This window comes from Sinohyriopsis cumingii, chromosome 9 (assembly GCF_028554795.1).
Source record: "Sinohyriopsis cumingii isolate HCF-2022 chromosome 9, ASM2855479v2, whole genome shotgun sequence".
In the NCBI taxonomy this organism is placed as follows: Eukaryota; Metazoa; Mollusca; class Bivalvia; order Unionida; family Unionidae; genus Sinohyriopsis; species Sinohyriopsis cumingii.
The window spans coordinates 37,261,221-37,282,765 of NC_142969.1; the positions used below are offsets into that span (position 1 = coordinate 37,261,221).

Sequence of the window (21,545 nt, forward strand, 5' to 3'; positions counted from 1 at the left end):
GTACGTAACGGACTAAATCGAGCCAGTTCTTGCTTGGACAAATCCAGTAAACTTTGTAACATGCCCGATCTTTCTTGAACTTTGATTTTGGGAGAAGGTACTTTGTGAGCAGCAGCCACTGCCACTAAATTGGAAGGTCCTGCCACTGGGGAAGTTCTTTTGGGGGTCATCAACGGAGAAGTTCTTGGTGTGATCAACGTCTCCAAGTACTCTTCAGTTCTGGGTGTCATTAACGGAGAAGTGGACAAACGTGAAGCTGCCGGAGACGCAGTCACCGCCGTGGCAGGTCGTGGTTTGCGAGTGTAAGGTTGCGTCCTGGCCGAAGTGCCTCTCTTGCGACTAGTTTTCTGTGGACTTTTTTTTTTCTGGGGGCTTCTTTTCTTTTTCCGGGGTGGTGGTGGTGTCTGGTCAGAGGAGGGTCCTGCCACTGGAGAAGTTCTCCTTGGGGACCTGGTCTTTTTCTTCTTGGGGCTTCGTTGGACTTTTGTCTTGGGTATAACTTTGGGGGCATTAGGATCCCATCTTAAGAGTGAGCGAATGATGACCCCTCCTAGAGTACCGCTCCCTCCAGGTTTCAAAATGATTTGTTTTTTGGTTTGAGTGTCGATGCGGGGATCGGCCAGTTGGACCAAAGCGACTTTGTTTCGATCAAAAAAGCGTTTGGTTTGATGAGGAATCTGAATGATTCCTTGGAGTAATTGACGTGCCGTCACCGTGAACCATCGTAAGACTTCTTTGAGACTAGCTTCTAAGACACGAGCTCGTGTTTGTGGATCTTTTTCTCGACTGATGCCATACAAGGCACGAATCAATTTGACAGGAAGATGCGACTGAAGGGACGTCATGTTCGCACTGTGAGACAGACGAAAAAGGGTCTGAGGTTTTTATAGATTCTTTTATGGGGAGTGAAATGAAGTCGAGGACGGAGACGTGTACAGGACAGGCCCTCCGTCTTGGCACCAGTGGTGAAACAAGTGGGTACGAAATCGCAAATCCTCGGGAGTCGTAGGTTTCAAATCGACGAGTAAATAGGCGTGTGGCGTTTGAGTGGCATCGTCGTACGCCTGAGTCAGCCAAGGCGTTCCTAACTGTTTGGCTAAGACTTGCACTTGCGATTTATCTCGAGGGCTTTTAAACAAGACCACGTAATGCGCATTGAGACTGATGGTGCGATGGGCTTTACTTTGTCGAAACAAATTTTGGGTGATGTAAACGACACTGGCATTACGGTGATGCCCTTTGCGCGTGAACCACAGTTTAATTTCTTCTTCGTCTTCTCCTAACATGTCGTCGAAAATGACCAAATGGGTTTGACGGGAGTCAGAGACGATGCCGTCGTCTTCTTTAGGAATGCCTTCCACAAACACGATGGAATCGCCTTGACTTTCTCGCAAGAGGTTGTACGCCAATTGCCACTCTTTGTAACACCACACGATCCGTTGAGGGGGCCGATCGATCAAATGATGTTTATGTTCGATCAAACGTTTGACGAATTCAGTTTTGCCAGAACCGCTAGGTCCAGCAATAAGCATGTTAAAGGGATGGCGAAGATACAAAGCCTCCCAACTAGCACGATCTAAGTGTTCGTCGATGACTTTGACAGTAGAGGAAGAGGGAGCAGAGACAGCAGAGGTAGCCATGGTGTGAGGAATGTCACTTGTGACACGAAAAAACAAACAAGACAAGAGTTTATATACTTTTTCAGAACACGTTTATTGAATGTTTTTTTCAAACATGAATACGAAAGACAAAAATACATAAAAGCCAAAGGCTTAAGTACAAGAATAAAAGGCACATGAACGTGGAATAAAAAACAAGTGTCTGTACAACAACCACATGTTTTGGGTAAAGTTCTAACCAGTTCTATAGTAGGGGGTAAGGTCACACAAGTGTCCTCCCGAAAGGGTCTTTCAGACCTGTCCACGACAGTCCTGTCCTGGGTGACGGGTTCTTCTGGCACCGTCACTAACACAGGTTGAAAAGTAACTTTTTTCCTTGAATAACTCTCGTGCATACTGGGCCTCCTCTTGTGTGCAAGCCTCAAAACCCTGGTCTCGGTGATGTCCAACATTTGACTCCTAACCAATCTGGTTTCTTCTTCGTCAACGACATGGTAAGTTACTTCAATGAACAATGAACTATTGGTCTTGGACGTTGTCCCTTTTTATATGCTGACCAATATCGATGTGACCGTACGGCAACGTAAAGTGATTGGGAAGTCTCACTCGCTTCTGGTACACGATTTGATAGATTTTTTCCAGGGGCCGACTGACGATGTGGTGAGTGGGTAAACGTACAATCTTGTTCGGTTGATAAGTGGTCACTTTAAAGTTTCCATCCTCTCCCGATTGCAAGGCTTCTTTCAATACCCCAAAGTTGACCACTCGACTGGTACGATGATTCAGAGTCAGTCCTTTCACTTTGCACGTCGTGTGCACTTCTCCTTGTTTGTCACGGTATTCGTAGCCGTAATTTTTGGGACCACCACTGACGAAACTTAGAATCTTGTCGTCGGGATGCTCGTCTGTCCAGGCTCCTAAACGGTCTCCTTCGATGTCAGGGTGCTGTTGAATCGGGTGATGGATGTAAATGCAACTGTCCGTGTCAAAGTACAGGACGCGTTCTTCTAACAGTTCTAAAGCTTCGTACAATTTTAAGCGAGCATGAGCTGTCACGTAAGCCGCAATGATGACATTTCCAAAAGGGTCGTCTTGTACAAAGTCCAGATCTTCTTCGTAATTGACCAAGATCAAATCCTCTCGAACGACGTCCACGTGTTTCATGTATTTGGTTTTGTCGTGAATCATCTGGAAGTAGCGGGAAGGTTCTGTCAAATATTCCGTCTTGGGTAAACACGGTCGTTGTGCCATTTTACCCTACAAGCAATTTAACATCACTTTGGCAAACGATCGCCTGCCTTCGTTTTTTTCGATGTGGTCTAAAGAGATGCCTTCTTGTGCGTAGTATTTCTCTTTGAATTGTATTTGGTCTTCGGGAGTGTGACACCAGGAAGGATAGCCGCTGGCTTCTTGTTTCAGTTTCAAAAAGGCATCCACGTAGTCGGCGAAAATGCCTTTCTGCGTGGGGTCACCCTTGTGGTACTGTTGTGTCTTGGGAAAGTGGCAAATTTCGTACACTTCTAACAGTTGGTATCCCATGTCCAGAGCTTTGAACAATTCCACGCTGACCCAGGTTCCCGTCAAGGCACGTTCTTCCTGGCTGTGATGGCAAGGTTGGTCCTGGTTGCACGTTTCGGCACAAGTGCGGCACAAGGGAAACATCAGTTTGCCTTGACAATGGTGAGGTAAGACGGGATGGTATAGGTTCGTGGGAGGCAAAACTTTACACTTGATCAAGCCTTCGTATTGTCGAATGTTTTTCAGGTCGATGTGTTCCGTGAACAATTGCGGATGCCCTACAGGAAAGCGACAATATTTGCACACGTAGGGATACAGCGAACACACGTCCAAGTATTTGATTTCTTCTCCTTTCTCTTCGTCGGCTTGGTACAGCAAACAGGTGGCATTGGTCCTTCCTCCGTACAAACTATCCCTCGGGTTCAGCGGGTCCATGAACTGGTAACTTTCCACGAGGCGTTTAAACTCGGGATCGGTTTTCAAACGGTGATCGTACTCGTGTTCCCACATTTCCACCACTTGGTATCCTTGCTGTTCTAACTTTAGGCGTCGCTGACAAGTGTCCTGGTACAAGTCTTCCATGGTTCGTTGCAAAAACTGATTTTTAGTGTCACGGTCAGGGTAACAGATGGGACATCCGTGAAATAAGCAACCGTTAAACTCGTACACGATCTTGGGGTTTTCTAAGTCCCAGCCATCTACCGAATACGTTCCGATGGTCTTTTCGCCTCCTCCGTTGCGGGCATGCTGAATCCACTTGTCTTCCTTGTCGCACAAGTAATGTAACCAACGTAGGGCTTTGACCGAGTATTGACGCTTGACATAGTGGGTCGTTTGAGGACTGATGACAACCACGGTGTTTTCAGGCATGAATCGTTGGCGGAACACTAAGGAACACGCTTTGGCAATGGTGCAAGCTTCTTTCAAAGGATCGACCCCTCCGTGTTCCATGAACAGTTCTCGAAATTTTCCACAGCAACGTCGTAAAATGTCCACGTCGGAACGACAATACTTTAACATTTCTTCCTAAAAGTCGAAGGGGTCAGAGGCATGAGCCTGGTACCAAGCGTAGAAAGCTTCTCGTTGTTCGGTACGCATGTTGTCGGGGTCGTAATAGTGAGCCTCAGGTAAATGGGGTAGAACGGCATGTTGATTGGCTTCCGTATTGAAAAAGTGTGGAAAGTACCCTTTAGCCATTTCTGTCATTCCAAACGTTTTAGGCATTCGACTCAAAGGCATGGCCAAGTAACTCATCGAATCTTTAAACTGTACTTGTCCCACTTGCATGAAAATGATTTTGGCTCCGTTCAAAGTCACTTTAGGACGTTCGGTGCCTTGTTCCGTATAGTATCTGAGAAGAAACTGTCCATCGTATCCGGAGAAATTGTGAGCCATCACCGTGGCATGACGATGACAATCTCCGTAACGTTCGATGTCCTCTTTGCTCCATGTCTTGTCGATGGGGTCTAAGACCCATTGGGCAAAATCGGCTAACGTGTTTGGTCCTCGAAAGATTTTTTCACGTCCTCCAGGAATCTTGCTGCAGTGAGGGCAATGACTGAAGATAGGTTCTTGAATGCACTTCTCGCACGCTCGGTGAGCCACGCAGAAATTAGGGATGTGAATGCCGGTCTCTTGCATGCATTCGAAATCGAAAAAGATGAAATTGCCTTTCTTCTTGTGACCGTCCTCTTCCTCTGGTGGGGGTTGGTATTTTTGCACGTAACATTCGTGTTCCAAGTCCACGATGTGGTGACAAATGTGACATTTTTTCTTTCCTCGACATACGTGTGCCTTGGTACTATTGGTATGTATGCCTTGTCCACACGTAGGGCACAATCTGAGGAGTTGACAAGCACATTTCTTCTGTGAACCTTGTGTTTTCAAATGTTGCTGGTAACAGGTAGGGCTGACAAACGTGCGCAGACAAGTTGAACAAGGCACTGGTTCTTCGCTCAGACAGGGTTGAGAGGCCAAACATCCTGGGCATTTCCATCCACAAGACTTGTGTTGCTCTCGATTGTTATAACCATAATCACATTTCTCACAATAATAACTGTATCCCAGGAATCCAGTGATACTGGTAATGATATCGAAATGTTCATCGTGATAATAGACATGAATGTATTTTCCGTCCTTAAAATCTTGGCCTCGAAACAACAGAGTTCCACGCATTTCTTGAGGGTGCACTTTCAAGGTGTAGCGTGGAGCTAGGGCATCTTGCAATTGTTGCATCTCAGGAATGCCACAGGGTGTGTCTTTGGACAGTCCGGCTTGTTGTAACAGGAGTTCTGCTTCAATTCGTTGTTTGGCTCGATCGGATTGTTGAATAGTTTTCCAGGTTCTTTTCCATTCTACCATGTCGTTCTTGTTGGCATAGGTTCGTCCCACCACGATGGCACGGGCTAAACACATCTGGTCTTGAGGGTTGTGAATTCGGACGAGACTTGTTTTGGTGTTGCGAAGGTTGTCCACCAATGACATCTTTTTGCGTCCTGTCCCTTGAGGAAGAGAGACGTGGGCCATTTTCAGTGTGGCTTTACCATCGGTGATGTCAAACTGGTCATTAGATTGTTGTACGTGTTGAATCTTGTCCATGATTTTGGAAGGGGTTAGTTCTGCGGGTCTGCTAAACTCGATCCAAACAGGGGATTTCAAACCGTCGTGATCTATGGATAGTGTCAAGCGATCGTCTTCTTTGTGTTGACATTGTCGCTTGAGTGCGGTGAGCAAAGAATCCCACATCTCGGTGATAAACCCTTCTGCTTTCTCCAAGGGTACGTCGGCCTTGAAATCTTTAAACTTCACCGTGTAGGTGTAAGCCGTGGTTCTAAATTTTCTAGAGGAGCGCTTTTCCGTCTCTCGAATGGAATAGTACTTTTCAGGGTTGACTAAGGGTGGTGAACTTGGTTTAGAGGGTTCGGATTCTGGTTCACTCATGTCCTCTTCAAAATCACTGGCATGAATTTGTGCCAAGATTTCAGCCCTGGTACGAGGCGATAGATCACGTTTCTGCCTCTTACTTTCTTCTTCTTCTTTCTTCTCGAATGAATAGGATCGTTTCATCTTGAGTGCAAAACGTCAAATGACTCAAGTTCAAACACCATAGACTAATTTATAGTCATGGCAAACCAGCGTATATAAAAAGGGTGTATCTTGTCCTTTCACTATTCATTTCACTCTCAAACCGAGGAGAACGATGGAAGAGACTAGCCAAATCGAACGTTTCGTCAGAGCTTTGCGAGGGGTCATTAGAAAATTCTCTTCAGACCAGCCGACAGACTACTCTCCTTCCTTTCGAGATAAGAGTCAGGATACTTGCTATATCTGTCAGAAGAAAGGGCATTGGTCTTCAGAGTGTCCAGACCGTCAAAAAAGAAAAAAAAACAGGGGCTAAAAAAGACAAAAGTCAAGATACCTGTTATTATTGTAAAGAAAAAGGACATTGGTCTCCAGATTGCCCAAAAAAGAAACAAGAGGAGTCAGAAGAAAAGAAGGATTCTTCAGAAGAAGAGAGGGATTCTTCGGAAGAAGAGAGGGATTCTTCAGAGGAAGAAAGAAGACAATTCTATTTAAAAGAAGCAAAGAAACAGGAGAAGAAAAGAAGAAGGGAAGAAAATAAGGAAAAAACGATGAAGAAATTCAAAAAACAGAGAGACTAAACAAGAAGAAAGAAGAAGTCAATGAACTTTTAATTAAAGTGTTGTGCTGTGAATTGGATTGTAAAAAATGGATAAAAGAATACATGAATGATATAAGGTAAGTGTCTTTGAGTTTTGATTTTAAAATAAGAAGCTACACTCACGCACTCATACACAGACACGTACTATAAGGGTAAAATGGGTGGGGTTTATTTTTGAGTTATTGGCAAATTGAAATTGTATTTCTTTTCGAGAAATGTGGGTGGCCCTGAAAAGGGCCTTTTTATTTTGGTGTAGGGGTGAGTTTAACCAATCAACTTTAACTGCCTTAAGCCTTTGCCACGGCCAAGGCCTACTTCTGATGATTGGGTTGAAATCACTAAGGGTGGTACGATAAGCTTAGTCACAGGGTTGGCGTGTTTAGCTCGGGAAGGTCGTATTCTCTTCGGTCGTGATAAAGAAGTCTGATACATTTGTTTCTTAACTCCGCTAAAATGTCCAACAGTACCGTAGCCGTTTGATTTTCACCCTCTTGTTTCTTTGCTGCTACTTCTTCTTGTTGTTGTTTTTTTCTTACCTCTTCTTGTTGCTGTTGCTGTTGCTGTTGCTGTAGGAGAAAAGCTTGTTCCGCTTCCTTTTGTCGTTGCATAAATTTCTCCAATTCTTCTTTCTGTCTCTGTCTAAAATTCTCCATTTGCGGTAATGAAGAAGGCAACGAAGGTTCCGGAACAAATTCTTGCGAGGTAAGAAAATCCACAAAATCCCAATGTACCTCTTCTGAAAGTAAGTCCGGGTTCCCTTGGGCAGTCTCTCCTGCTGGTGCACCCCAATGGATCGTTTTCTGAGTTTCCGTCATGTTGAATCACTGTCGCATAGATTGACTGCACACAAGCGCTAACGAATCTATATAGACCACGTGACGTCACAGACTGCTCTCTTCGGATTGGATGCGAGCTGACTGAATTTTGTAACGCGTGTTCGGATTGGTGAATGAATTCAATCCCTTTCAATCCTTCCTGTACCTATAAATAAGCGCAGTTCACTGCATTGATTCACCTATTCTCGTCGCTTCAAGATGTGGACCACAGCTGAGTCATCCACCCTTGTGTCTTCCATGATGTTTAGGACGGACATGCTCATGTACGTCAGGTCCAAGTGGACTGTTGTTGATAGGACAGATACTAGTCAATGGATGAGGAGAGTTTACATAGAAAGACAAGGATGTCTCAAGGGGGTACTTGTGTATGGACCGGCAGTTAGAAGGAGTTTAAGAAGAAGAAGAAGAAGATATGACAGATGCCATCTATGTTAATATTAATATTAACATAAACCCAAAGGCCCTTTTCAGGGCCAGCCATATTTCTCGAAAAGAGATAGCCTTTCCATTGCCTACCCCTTTTTTAAAATTTAAATTTAAATTTAAATTTAAAAAAAATCCCATATTCAATTCCCCTTGTCCCTAGACAAACCCACACTCTATTCCCATGTTAATTTCCCCTTGTCGCTAGACAGACCCACACTATAGTTCCATGTTAAATTCCCCTTGTCGCTAGAGTGACCCACGATTTTTCTCCATGTTAATTTCCCTTGTCGCCAGATTGTCCCACGATTTTTCTCCATGTTAATTTTCCATTGTCGCTAGAGTTGCCCAAGGGGTCTTGTAATGCTAATTCCCATTGTCGCTAGGGTGCCCCCATTTACTACTAATCCGCTTCGTACCGAATTAGATATTCTAAGCATTTCAGAATCACAGAATAAGATTCAAACATATTAGGCATGCATTAGCTCCATTTATGATATTAAATAGCCTTTCCGTTTCACATATCTTGTTTTCTTCCAAGTTTAATTACACAGGCGAGATACACTGCAAATAGTAATGCATCAAAAGGAAAGTATCTCTCAAAAGCAATATAAAATAATTGGGCTGGAAATAGGTAAAAAGTAAATATTTTTTATCAAAATCACTTAGATGAACGTTTTCATTTTTGATAAGCATTATTACTGAAACAAATAGAAATTATATTTTCGGCTTGTACACTGATATATTCACAAAAAAAACACGTATTTCGGTTTTTGAACTTATTTTGGTGATGCGTAACCGGCAACTCGGAGGACAATCGAGATAAAAACAAGATGTTTGTCTCACAGAAATAGCCGAGATGGTCCGATTCTCCCCAATGTTTGATCGTGTGACCAGATGAGTCAAGAACGGGAGGCAGCATTCGTCAACAAAGTAACAGATCTCATTACATAATTTTGTTAATCACCCAGTTATCAATTAAAGGTCGATTGCATTTTATATATCATCATGGTAAGTATTTTGGTTTAGTTTTAAGATAGTATTTTGCATACGACAACTCTAAATCAGAATGGCAACGTCTTATTTCTCAACTTTCTGTTTCACACATTGACATTCACCCTTGTAAAACAGCAACGATCAATCCTTGATTCAGGCTCATCATGGGTATGTAGAATTGTTGATACATCACTCTTTGGAAACAAGTTCGTGTAAATGACAGTGATATAGTTTCAGCCTTCCCACCCGCCCTCATTTAAGAAACGAAACTTATCAGGGGTTACTGTAGTCATACATGTAAGACCCGACGCTGATATTTATGTTGTGGGCGTCAGGGTCTTACAGCCTAACTAATGGCGCTGTGTAGTGTGTTTTTGATGTCAACTAACATCGTTACGAAAGTAAAATTTTCAGGAATATTTCACACAACTGACAAATAAAATAATGACGCTTTTCTACAAAGTAAAGTTATATTGTTTTAGTCAGACTTTACTTACTATGATGCCTTTTCTCTAATAAATTCAAATTCTCACAAAGAAATGGGCCCGTTTTCAAGATTCTTTGGCCTACTTTTCATTGGGCTGGAAAGCAATGAAAGCCGAGAATGCCGAAATCGGATAAAGTTGAAACATTATTTTTTAATGAAACGAATAAAAAATGTTTTATGTCTATTTGAACTGTAAGCAACGTTTCGTTTCGTTCAAGAAACATATCCTAAACATCAACCTACCTAAACTTACTTCAGCATACCTCGACTACCGTCGCATTGCAACAAATTCAAATGTATGTCAACGGAAGGTGAAAATGCATCCATTTGCTAGTGTCATATTTTCATTCCACCAGGATAAAGACAGCACAGTAAGTATATTAATTACACATAAATTAGTGGAAAAATGTCGATATAGGCTATCAAATGTGTGAGATGTTCCTGAAATTTTCATTACTCATACCGATGTCAACGACATCAGAACACACTATACAAGGCCGTTATTTGGACAGTAAGACATAGCACCTCAACAAAATCAAAATGTGCTATGTCTTACATGTAGGACTAGGGTTACTGTAGTCATACATGTAAGACATAGCACATGTTAATTTTGTTTAGGTGCTATGTCTTACTATTCAAATAACAGCATTTCAAAGTTTCAGGAGCATCTCACACACTTGGCAGCATATATCGACACTCTTCCACTAATTTATGTGTAATTAATATACTTACTGTACTGTCTTTATCCTGGCTGAATTGAAATATGATACTAGCAAATGGACACATTTTCACGTTCCGTTGACATACATTTGAATTTGTTGCAATGCGACAGTAGTCGAGGTATGCCAAAGGAAGTTCAAGCAGGTACATTTTGGGGATACGTTTCTTGAACTAAATGATCCGTTGCTTACAGTTCCAATATGCATAATATATTTTTTTCATTTCGTTAAAGAATAATATTTCTAAAGCGCTCACCGTTCCGGATCACTGCTGTCTCACCTCTGTCTGCATGGGTTCGAGTCCAAGTATCGGGTAGCGTGGGTATGTGGGAAAGCTTGTCAGTAGCTTCTCATGGGTCTGTGGTTCTTCCCTGGGTTTTCCTGGGTTCTTCCTGCACCAGTTATACTGGCCACCATGTATAGCCTATCTTGTGCTGAAAAATGGAGTTAAACCCTAGAACAACAACAACATCAACTTAACCCGATTTCAGCATTCACGGCTTTCATCGCTTTCTAGCCAACTGAATTGTAGGACAACAAAACTTGAAAATAGGTCCATTTATTTTGTGAGAATTTGAATTTATTAGAGAAAAGACATCAGAGTAAGTAAAGTGACTAAAACATTATGACTTTACTTTGTAGAAAAGCATTGTTATTTTAGTTGTCATTTGTTTTAAATATTCCTGAAAATTTGACATTCTTAATGATGTTAATCAACATAAAAACACGCTACACAGTGCCGTTAGTTACGCTGTAAGACCTTGACGCCCACAACATAAATATCAATGTCATGTCATACATGTAGGACTAGGGTTACTGTAGTCCAACAATGTAAGACATATCATGTTATTTATGTTTTAGTGCTATGTCTTACTGACCAAATAACAGCCTAGTATAGTGTGTTCCAATGTTGACATCGGAACAAGTAGTCAAAGTTTCCGGGATATCTCACACACTTGGCAGACTCTTCCACAAATTAATATGTAATTAATATACTTTGCTGTTTTTATTCTGGTGGAATCAACATCTGACACTAGCAAATTGACATATTTTAATGTTCCATTGACATACATTTGAATTTGTTAAAATGTGACTTTAGTTGAGGTATGCTAAGATATATTCAAGTAGGTTCGTGTGGGGATATGTTTCTTGAACAAAATGAAACATTGCTTTCAGTTTCAGTAGGCATAATATCTTTTTATTCATTTCGTTAAAGAATAATATTTCAACTTAACCCAATTTTGGCATTCCCCGCTTTCATCACTTTCCAGCCAATTGAAATGTAGGCCAACAAAACGTTAAAACAGGTCTATTTCTTTTGTGAGAATTTGAATTTGTTAAAGAAAAGATATTAGAGTAAGTAAAGTCTGACTAAAACATTCTGACTTTACTTTGTAGAAAAGTGTCATTATTGGTTGCTAGTAGTGTGAGATATTCCTGAAAATTTGACTTTTGTTATGATGTTAGTCGACATCAAAACATTCTACACAGTGCTGTTAGTTAGGCAGCAAGACCCAGATGCCCAAAACATAAATCTCAGTATCGAGGTTTTACATGTAGGACTAGGGTTACTGTAAACACTAAAATACAATGTACACTGAAAAACCAAAATACACATGAATTTACATGTTCTTGGTGTATATATCAGTATACACACATGAATTATGATTTGTTTTTGTTTGAATAGTGATACAGAGCAAAATAAAATATGATTCGATCAGTTTTGGTATGAATTATTTACATTTCCCCTAGTTATAGCACTTGCCTATTGGTCGTACTTTATTGGACAGGTATCATAAATGGTTGATCATTCCATTCCAGAACAGTCGTGTTATGATAAAGACTGACCATTCTGGAACTGAGGTAATTTCCAGAATGGACGGTGTAAGTCAATTTAATTCATATTATTCAAAAGTTAAAGTAAATATATAATAAAATGTCGGCAAATACTTTTGATTATTTTCACTTTGATTTTGTGTATGTATTACTACGATTCTCTGTTAATCATATTTGTCAAATCAAGTACGACTGAGTGATGCCATTACATGAATTCAGCTATAAATTGGAAGAAGAAAAAAAATTCATATCAAAATTACAGAAATCATATTTTATTTTGCTCTATATTATTATTCCAACAAAAATAAATCATAATTCCTGTGAGTACACTGATATATACATCGAGAACATATAATACATGTGTATTTTGGTGTTTATAGTAACCAATTTATCAGCTATATAAAACATGAACAAAACTTGCTCACTTCATTAATTGATTTATGATTTCTAACTTAATTGTCACCAAGCCGTCCCTAACAGTGTCATCTTTTTATGTTTTGAATCAAATGAAGGTTTTTAATGTTAATAAGGAACCTGCTCCAAGTCCATTGTCAGTGAAGACTGAAGGGTGGTTGAGTCCATTTTCAGTGAAGACTGAAGGGTGGATGAGTCCATTTTTACTGAAGGATGGACGCTATGCCTACACATACTTTAAAGGAAAGCACCATCATCTGCATCCAGTGTATCGAATGATGGTAAAATATTTCCAAAAATAGAAAACAAAGTTGAAAATTATATCCTTACGTCTCAGATTTACGAAGTTATCAGGAGCTTGCAGAATACTGTGAAATACATCAATCTTGTTGTGTGAACAACACATACTTGGTGATGCAGATGTTGTGATAGTGTTAAAGTTCTGTTAGGATTGAAGTGCAAGTTAGGTGAAAATCTTAGGAGCCTCATTATAGCATTCGAGTTAGAAAAAATAAATCAGTGAAGTAAATGAGTAAGGTTTGTAGACTGAACTATAATATTAGTACCAGCAACCTCCTTCATTTGTAGCAGATGAGTTAGAAAAATAAATCAATGAAGTAAATGAATAAGGTTTGTTGACTAAATTATAATATTAGTACCAGCAACCTACTTCATTGGTGAGGTTATAATTTGCTGATATAACTACTAATTGAATTGCAAGGTATCATTGACATCCAGATGTTTTTTTCCCACACTGGCTCATGTTTGTAACAGTGCATACATACTGTTATAGCTTGAAGCCCACTTAGATTATTCCAGCAAAAGACAAATACATGCTGTTACCAAAAATGACCTAAATAATTTCTCTAAACAAGTGTTCATAGTAGACTGCTATTTTGAATATGGCATCAGATTAGATGAGCACAACCCATTTACAGAAAAGTTCCATGTCATATAGATGCTTTTGATTTGTACATAGAGTGTACTGTACACGTTTCTGTAAGATGACACATTGCTCAAGTTTGCCTGTCTATTAGAAAAGGACAAATTAGCCACTCAGGTGGCACTTGGCCAAATCTTTCACATGTAATTGTGAACACAGAAATCTAGGCTTCTTAGTAACATAAGAGCTTAAAGTCTTTGAAACAACTAGCCAACTCAACCTGCTAATTACTGAATAAATACATAGCTGGCCATCTGGTGTTGGGTTCACAACATAGCCACTGTCATAAACCTTACATAACCCTTTAGCCAGCAAGAAGTTAAAAATCACGACCGTAAGGATGGAAATATTCTGTTTATATTTCCTCACACAGATGCAGCAAGCTTGTGTTTGGCTCTTGCTATAACCGCTGATAACTTGGACTGTAATTTGGCTCCTATATTAACAACTATAGGATCAATTGTTGAGGCTGTGACATCAAAGATCGTGTTAAGAAGTGTTTCTGATTCAGTTTAAGTTTTCTTCTGAGATTTGAGTAGATAATGATGAGAGGAACTTATTCCTATCTGTTGATTCTGGGAAAGTAACTGCTGTGTTTATAATTGTATTATATCGGATCTGTATTTAAAATTGTATTACATTGGAACTGTATTTATAACTGTATCACATTGGAACTGTATTTATAATTGTATTACACTGGAACTGGATGTAGGAACTTGGGGTTTTGTCTGGTGGCTCAATATTTTATGTAAGGATGGTCCTACAGTGCAAAACATTGAGCCTGATATTGATAATAGGAATGGGTTGATGTGTTTTACTGCTTGAAGTAAACACATATGAAGAATCTCATTTGGCCAATTGTTCTCAGATACTTTTGTTTTGTTAAAGAAATTATACCATAAATTAGCTAACTAAGGTATTTTTCTGATACCATCGCACTTCAACAACTGGAATGGTGTCCAGAATACATCAGTACAGAAAAAGGCATTACACTAAGTATAGTACAACTTAAACAATTAGACTTTATTCTTTTATTAGGTATGATAGCTTCCATTGTAGGGCTGATATAAGGAATATGTTCCACGTTAATTTTGCCATTTGTGATTTTAAATATTGTGATCAGACTTTTTCTGTTCTGCAGGTTGGAGGGATTGCCTCTGGACTGATTTCAGCAGTTGATTTACACTTGGATTTCTCTTGAATTAACAAATGCAGACTGATCTGTTCTGCTTCAGGCGTTATCAATTTCTTTTTTCTGTAATTTTGAGTGCGTTAACCAAATGTGAAGATGAATAGGGCATAAGGTATGTATTTTCTTTAGTTTCTTTATTACAGTAATCCAGAGAGTGTCAAAAAAGGCCTGAAGTTTGATTTGCTGTATTGGTTGAGTTTTGGCTTTGTTGTTTCTAGTAGAGTTTCTGCGTATGTTCAGTGCTAAGATGTGGATATCAGGTGTCAAAATAGGCCTGAAGTTTGATTTGCTTTATTGGTTGAGTTTTGGCTTTGTTGTTTCTAGTAGAGTTTCTGCGTATGTTCAGTGCTAAGATGTGGATATCAGGTAATTTCAGTGAACATCTGGTCTCATATCTTGTATATGTAGTGGTGCAGTTGTTTCAACCTTGTGGTTTGAAGAGCATACTGTTGCTAGTTTTGAATCACAGGAGCCATTGGCCATACCAGTCACTTCGAACATCAGAATCTTGTTGAAGTTTCTTAGAATCATCGGAGTATTTATATAGCTGAATAAAATGCAGCCATGCGTGAATAAGTGGAAAAGTTGAGTTTATACTGTCAGCTCCATTATTAATGTAATGCATGAACAAAAATGAGCCCAGAACTGTTGTCAAGGACAACCCTTTGGGTTCGTGACAAGGGTCCTGTTTTGATCCAGTTTTCTTGTTGCCATAGTTGCATGGCTCAATATTAGGATTTTTATTCCAATAATTTGTTGGATCAACAAAGTAAAATATCCTGTTTAAATTTTCACTCATCCTGCTAATAACAAACAGGAGCAAGATCAGTAGTTAATTTAACATTTCCTCAGCACACAAAGTACATAACACCACAGCCTTTCCAAGGTCATCCCTGAGCCAGTTGTGTTCATTTCCTCAGCACACAAAGTACATAACACCACAGCCTTTCCAGGGTCATCCTTCAGCCACTTGCGTTCATTTCCTCAGCACACAAAATACATAACACCACAGCCTTTCCAGGGTCATCCCTGAGCCAGTTGTGTTCATTTCCTCAGCACACAAAGTACATAACACCACAGCCTTTCCAGGGTCATCCTTCAGCCACTTGCGTTCATTTCCTCAGCACACAAAATACATAACACCACAGCCTTTCCAGGGTCATCCCTGAGCCAGTTGTGTTCGTTTCCTCAGCACACAAAGTACATAACACCACAGTCTTTCCAGGATCATCCCTGAGCCAGTTGTGTTCGTTTCCTCAGCACACAATGTACATAACACCACAGCCTTTCCAGGGTCATCCCTGAGCCAGTTGAGTTCATTTCCTCAGCACACAAAGTACATAACACCACAGCTTTTCCAGGGTCATCCCTGAGCCAGTTGTGTTCATTTCCTCAGCACACAAAGTACATAACACCACAGCCTTTCCAGGGTCATCCCTGAGCTAGTTGTGTTCATTTCCTCAGCACACAAAGTACATAACACCACAGCCTTTCCAGGGTCATCCTTCAGCCAGTTGTGTTCATTTCCTCAGCATTTCTTATACCTTCCTAGTCTCTTTTAGTAATCACATTTTCAGTAGTGCTTTCGCTTGTCATCCAGTTTATGCCATTTCAGTATTGAGTGTGTACCTTGCATTTACTTGCATATGTTTAAAGTTATCAGAGTACAGTGCATTGAATATTTATCAACAATAATATCAATATTGAAACATTGTTTGGTATAATTTTGGATTATTTGTTGAGTAGAAAGAGTGACCATTTCTTTGCTAGCCTGATACCCTATACATTTTATTGCCATCATTAATGATAGCAGTGCTAATGACTAGCACACCAGGCTAGTTCCAGTAATGAGCTGTTGAAGATTATTATCATCATTTACAATATCATTTATTTACTATATACATACTGATGTGAATCATTGATAATTTCTTTCCATTTACCAATATCACAATGGGTAGCATTTACATTCTCTTGAGTGTTTGAAGTGAAGTTGTCATTGCTATCATATGAGAGTGAGTGATGGAATGAGCCATTATGCAGCAGTTTTGCTTTTGAAATCTTAATCTTTTCCCAGTGTTTCTCAAAACTGTTTCAATATACAGGTACATGCAACATACACAAACTCGCAGATACATAAATGAACCATAAACATGTGCAGTTTTTCGATGTTCAAACTGAGTCCACCTGCAGTATATAGTTCTGCTTCTCCTCTCATGTGAATTTGTAACTCATGTCTGTTACAGTTTTCATAATCTTCTTGTTGTGTTTTGTTAAATTTACCCTTCACCGTGATGTTAGTTATGAAACTACCCATATAGAGCCTTGTAAAACCCAACTTACTTAAAAACTGAAATACGTAGAGGTCCCAGTAATGTAACCCTTATATAACTCAGGGAGTACCTGTAACTAGAATCGATTTGTGTAACTACTGTGAATACACCTCCCCATCTCTGTTGTTTCACTTTTCCGATTATCATGTTATATGGCTGGGAGAATTTCATTGTTGGAAATTTTGACATTCATTTTGGTTTCACAAACACAATTCATATTGGGTTTGTGTTGATCAATAATTTTATTGTTTACTGCATTGTTACACCTGAACCATATCTCAATGAAGCTAATGACTATTTGCTTCGAATTTAATTAGCAAAGATAGTGAATATGAATTTGTAACTTTAATATAATTTGAAAGTTTAGTACTGTTTGAAAATTTATTTACTGTCAATGAAATGATTGCTTTTTGTACCACATATATGATATATATAGTCAGAGTTGAATCCAGTGCAAAAACTCAAATTTGCTATTACATAATGCACTGGCATATCAGGGTCTATGCAGTTTTTAGGAGTAATCAGTTTTACAAACAACATAGAGCCTCATCTTACGGGACATATTGCATCATTGTAATTCTTTGTATGACATTTCAGTATTTTGATTAATAAGAAATATTAGAATCAACATTATACTCTGGTTTTCCTATACATGTCAACCCAGTCATACTTCAAGCCTTAAGCTACATCCCATATAATATTTGAGATTTTTAATATACATGTATAGTTATTATTGTTTTTTTAAAGTCTGAATGGCTGTCTGCATTTCAACTTTCTCATAGTACTGACTGACACGCTCTGACCCTTCTGGCTGTTTTAGAATGCTTGCCATCACGTTCCAGCAGTTATAATGCATGTAAAGTTAACTTATCATGCTTGCCATCACATTCCAGCAGTTATAATGCATATAAAGTTAACTTATAATGCTTGCCATCATGTTCCAGCAGTTATAATGCATGTAAAGTTAACTTATCATGCTTGCCATCACATTCCAGCAGTTATAATGCATATAAAGTTAACTTATAATGCTTGCCATCATGTTCCAGCAGTTATAATGCATGTAAAGTTAACTTATCATGCTTGCCATCACATTCCAGCAGTTATAATGCATGTACAGTTAACTTATCATGCCTGCCATCACGTTCCAGCAGTTATAATGCATGTAAAGTTAACTTATGCTTGCCATCGCGTTCCAGCAGTCATAATGCATGTAAAATTAACTTATCGTCGGTACTATGTATTAGTCATTTTTAATCCATGCTTTCCATTGACTGTCCCTCTTGAAGTGTAGATAATCCTCTTTGAATAGGATTAAATACATATGTCATTCCAAATTTCCTCCGTCTGTTTTCACCGCACTTGTCACGACATGTAGCCAAGCAATGCAAACACAAAACACACAACATATAAATTGGATATGAACTGCATTAGAATGTAGTGGAGCTAAAATGTACCCTAATTAAGTTATTTTTAAAGTCTATTATTTTACATTGTTTTACCATTAATACACCTTTTCTTCCTCAAGTGCTCATGTCGAGTGTCACCACATTTGTATACAGACTTTAGCAGTTTGTGTTCTCAAATGTTTTTCTACATATGCATTGAAAATCAGTGGAGGAATTGTGCATGGTGTGTATGTTGCTAGTATTCATTTTGAGGGGGGGGGTTGTTTATTGAAAGAGAACCTGTTAGGTTAAGACGTGTCTTGAACATAGAGAAGTAGAGTTTACATACATGTACCTTGTAATTGCTGCCAAATGAAGGCAAAGACTCAAAATCAGCCTGTAGAGGGTGTCTTCCTGCCATATGCCTCCAAAAAGTCAACATATCTGTGGCCATCAAGATTTTGAGCAAATAATAGTTTTAGCCATGTGAACATACCTGAGTCAGAGTCAATTATACTTCCTGAATCAGAGTCAGTTATACTTCCTGAGTCAGAGTCAATACTAAAGATGTCAAAATTGTAGAAAAAGTCATCCAGGTACCCTTCAATCCTAATGATCAGTTATCTGGATACCCCATCAAAGGGAAATCGTATTAAATGTGAACCTGAACTAGTTTGTTGTAAGTTCATACATGTCAACCCCCTGAGAGATATAAGTGTAATTATTGCTAAATTAAATTTAAGTGGCAAAAAAGTGTAGTCTGAGCATAAAAAGATTATTTATTACAATCCATTGTTTTAGAAAACCATATGAAAAATGTACATTTATTTTTGCTACTTACCTGGATCTGCGGTTACTTAAAATTCTTGTCACAAAATGGCTAAATCCACGTGGATTAGTTCAAGAATACAGATACAAAACAAAAGTAAGGGGCCCCGATTGGCCGAGTGGTCTAAAGCGCTCTCCGTTACGGATCACTGCCATTTCACCTCTGTCTGCGGCGGTTCGAGTCTAGGATTGAGCCAACGTGGGTATGTGAGAAAGCTTGTCAGTAGCTTCTCGTGGGTCGGTGGTTCTTTCCGGGGTTTTCCCGGGTTCTTCCTCCACCATTAATACTGGCCGCCATGTATAGCCTATCGTGTGCTGAAAAATGGCGTTAAGCCCCAAAACAACAACAACAACAACAACAACAAAACAAAAGTATAAATTATTTTTAAACAACATTCACTTTAACTAGTCTACATCACATGATTAATGTTTGATGAAAGGTCGTAAAGAAAACAAATTCTGAATGCTGTATTACATCACTGTAGAAAACTCCTCTTTCAAAATTTGTAACGTGCTATTGATTTGTCCTTTTTCTGATGCAACATGTTCTTCAAGTTAACAAAATCACTCTCCTCTATCATTTTTAAGTCACATAACATCCACGAGTCACATTGATAAAGCCCATTTGAGTTAATATTTGTTTTTTTCAATATAGACTGATGTGATACTTAAGTGAGAAAAGAAGATGAAACTGAAAGGCTCTTATCAAGGCACTCCATTGCCTCAAAAAGATTTTCTCTCTTGGCTAAAAAATTTTTTGTCGATTTTATATTTTATGTGTGATAGATTGATGTTCATCAATGTATGTATGTATGTATGTATGTCATATATTTCTTATATGACTGAAAAATTGTTAAAGCTACATTAAAAATCCAAATCACACACACACGCACATGTCTTATATATCTATGTCTCGCCAATCCCTAGTCCACTCCAGTGGCCTAGTGGTTAGAGCATCTACCTCGGAAGTGGGAGGTCGTGGGTTCGAACCCAGGCTGAGTCATACCAAAGACTTACAAAAATGGTATTAACAGCTGCCTCGCTAGGCACTCAGCGTTAAGAGGTTAGTGTTAGGACTGGTCGGCCTGATGTCAGGATAACGTGACTGGGTGGGACATCAAGCTACATGTCTGCAGCATGATGCCCTAGTGTTAGACATCACTATAAGCTGGCACACTGCAGACATTGTAGCAGTATGACTGGAAAATTGTTAAAGCTACATTAAAAATCCTAATCACATGCACACACACTCACCAGTTCCGCCAAGCATTCTATCCAGTTCTATGACCTGCCCCTCTGAGCCTTTTTTCCCCCCTGCTGTTTGGTCTGATTTAGGTCAGCCCCTTGCAACATTGTTGCCAATGTTCAGTACCCTTACGTCATCATTCCTATTGTCCCTATACAAAATCTAACCTATATTCCACGTTCCCTTGTCCATATATAGGCCCAAACCTTTTGTCTGCATAAACCCTCAGCTATGTCATTTGTTCATATAAATCATGTCCGTATATGTAGCCAGAGGGTTTTGTGATGGTAATTCCCATTGTCTGTATAGTGCCCCACTCTACTACCATCGCATTTACATTTTAGAATGTAATACTTGTGGTCATGGCTTTAACAGTGGAAGTGCAATTATACCCACTGGTTGGATTAGGGTGGTCTAGGTGCTCCCAGTGCTCAGTTTCTATCTGCTTTGAATCCTCGATCCGTCCCAGTTTAAACTGATATGTGGCACCCCAAGTTGGCGAAAAAAACTCTTCCAACAGTGTCTTGTATTCCACAGAGGTTATGAAAGAAACATCCATGCCAAGGATGGTAAAACTATAATGAATCTGTGACAGTTTCAAACTCAAGAAACCTGTGTTTTCTTAGAAACATTTCATTGCAGTTACTATAAATGAACTATAAGGAAATTGTTTGACATACATAGCAAAATGGTCACACACATCAATACGATCAGTAGATGAAGGTCTACAATGGATCTATGTCACATGACACAAGCCTCAAACTGTACCGTACTCATTATTCTGTCTTTCTCATTCCTGACTTCACCAGATATAATTTTTGATCTGATCTTGGAAACATGTTTTTCTTTCTTGTTTTACATGAACTAAACAGGCACCCTATAGCTAATTTTATTACCTGGGTGTTTATGAATGGGCAGGTACCCAAGTACCCGGGCACCTGTTGACATCTTTAGTCGGGGCCCTGAGTGGTCTAAAGTCCTCACCGTTCCGGATAACTGCCATCTCACCTCTGTCTGTGTGGGTTCGAGTCCAAGGCTCGGCTAGCATGGATACGTGGGAAAGCCTGCCATTAGCTTCTCGTGTGTGGGTG

At 39.5% G+C, this 21,545-nt stretch overlaps 1 protein-coding gene across 2 annotated transcripts in view; it reads left to right on the forward strand.

The window, feature by feature from the left end:
- The first annotated feature begins 8,948 nt into the window (after positions 1-8,948).
- LOC149791564 (WD repeat, SAM and U-box domain-containing protein 1-like) overlaps positions 8,949-21,545 on the forward strand; it is a 58,250-nt gene continuing 45,653 nt past the window's right edge. Inside the window, exons 1-2 of one of the 2 annotated variants that reach the window (XM_089970105.1) lie at positions 8,949-9,089; positions 14,615-14,777. The gene's annotated coding sequence lies outside the window, so the exon portion shown is untranslated. The remainder of the gene's footprint in view (positions 9,090-14,614; positions 14,778-21,545) is intronic. The other variant, XM_089970106.1, reaches the window with a different exon arrangement.